At 46.2% G+C, this 2,023-nt stretch overlaps 1 long non-coding RNA gene and 1 other non-coding gene across 2 annotated transcripts in view; both read left to right on the top strand.

Annotated features, from left to right (window-relative positions):
- LOC111979243 (uncharacterized) overlaps window positions 1–2,023 on the top strand; it is a 146,932-nt gene that overhangs the window by 20,882 nt on the left and 124,027 nt on the right. The gene's annotated exons all lie outside the window — the stretch shown is intronic.
- On the top strand, window positions 1,516–1,664 carry LOC111980460 (small nucleolar RNA SNORA23). Its single transcript, XR_002879471.1, has one exon. It is a non-coding gene; the product is annotated as a small nucleolar RNA SNORA23 (small nucleolar RNA).

Below are 2,023 nucleotides of genomic sequence, written 5' to 3'. Positions count from 1 at the left end.
CAGAGAGAGATTAAGACAGGCTGGGAGAGGACAACACTGATAACAACAGGATAAGACAAGACACAGGAGGCCAAGACAGGCTGGGAGAGCACACACTGATAAAACAGGTTAAGACCAAGACACAGGATAAGACAGGCTGGGAGAGGAACACACTGGTAACAACAGGATAAGACCAAGACCACAGGATAAGACAGGCTGGGAGAGGAACACACTGATACAAACAGGATAAGACCAAGACACAGGATAAGAAAGAGGCTGGGAGAGGGACACACTGATAACAACAGGATAAGACCAAGACACAGGATAAGACAGGCTGGAAGAGGACACACATGATAACAACAGGTTAAGACCAAGACACAGGATAAAACAGGCTGGGAGAGGCACACACTGATAACAACAGGTTAAGACCAAGACACAGGATAAGACAGGCTGGGAGAGGAACACACTGATAACAACAGGATAAGACCAAGACACAGGAGGACCAAGACAGGCTGGGAGAGGAACAGACTGATAACAACAGGTTAAGACCAAGACACAGGATAAGACAGGCTGGGAGAGGAACAAACACCGAAAACAACAGGATAAGACCAAGACACAGGATAAGACAGGCTGGGAGAGGAACACACTGATAACAACAGGTTAAGACCAAGACACAGGATAAGACAGGCTGGGAGAGGAACACACTGATAACAACAGGATAAGACCAAGACACAGGATAAGAAAGGCTGGGAGAGGGACACACTGATAACAACAGGATAAGACCAAGACACAGGATAAGACAGGCTGGAGAGGAACACACTGATAACAACAGGTTAAGACCAAGACACAGGATAAACAGGCTGGGAGAGGCACACACTGATAACAACAGGTTAAGACCAAAACACAGGATAAGACAGGCTGGGAGAGGAACAGACTGATAACAACAGGTAAGACCAAGACACAGGAGGACCAAGACAGGCTGGAGAGGAACACACTGTAACAAACAGGTTAAGACCAAGACACAGGATAAGACAGGCTGGGAGAGGAACACACCGAAAACAACAGGATAAGACCAAGACACAGGATAAGAGCAGGCTGGGAGAGGAACACACTGATAACAACAGGATAAGACCAAGACACAGGAGGACCAAGACAGGCTGGGAGAGGAACACACTGAATACAACAGGTTTTAAGACCAAGACACAGGATAAGACAGGCTGGGAGAGGGACACACTGATAACAACAGGTGAGCTCTACTCTCTATACTTACAACGGTCATACTGGGGTTACAGAAGTTCTCTGTGTTATATTAACTACACAACAAACCCTTGGCAGAACACAACAGAGAAGTGTCATAATGCAGCCTATTATGCTGGAACAGCCTATTGGTTGTTCGTTCATCCAATTACATGTTGTCCTTTCTTCTAGATGTTTCAGAGATGGAGTGGATGGCCTGTGTAATCATCCTAAACTAAACTGTGTGTGTGTGTGTGTGTGGTGTGTGTGTGTGTGTGTGTGTGTGTGTGTGTGTGTGTGTGTGGTGTGTGTGTGTGGTGTGTGTGTGTGTGTGTGTGTGTTGTGTGTGTGTGTGTCACACACACACACACACACACACACACACACACACACACACAGTTTAGTTTAGGATGATTACACAGGCCATCCACTCCATCTCTGAAACATCTAGAAGAAAGGGACAACATGTAATTGGATGAACGAACAACCAATAGGCTGTTCCAGCATAATAGGCTGCATTATGACACTTCTCTGTGTGTTCTGCCAAGGGTTTGTTGTGTAGTTAATATAACACAGAGAACTTCTGTAACCCCCAGTATGACCGTTGTAAGTATAGAGAGTAGAGCTCACCTGTTGTTATCAGTGTGTCCCTCTCCCAGCCTGTCTTATCCTGTGTCTTGGTCTTAAAACCTGTTGTTATCAGTGTGTTCCTCTCCCAGCCTGTCTTGGTCCTCCTGTGTCTTGGTCTTATCCTGTTGTTATCAGTGTGTTCCTCTCCCAGCCTGTCTTATCCTGTGTCTTGGTCTTA

Source organism: Salvelinus sp. IW2-2015, linkage group LG2, assembly GCF_002910315.2.
Source record: "Salvelinus sp. IW2-2015 linkage group LG2, ASM291031v2, whole genome shotgun sequence".
Lineage (NCBI taxonomy): Eukaryota > Metazoa > Chordata > Actinopteri > Salmoniformes > Salmonidae > Salvelinus > Salvelinus sp. IW2-2015.
This window is presented reverse-complemented; position numbering and strand designations above follow the sequence as displayed.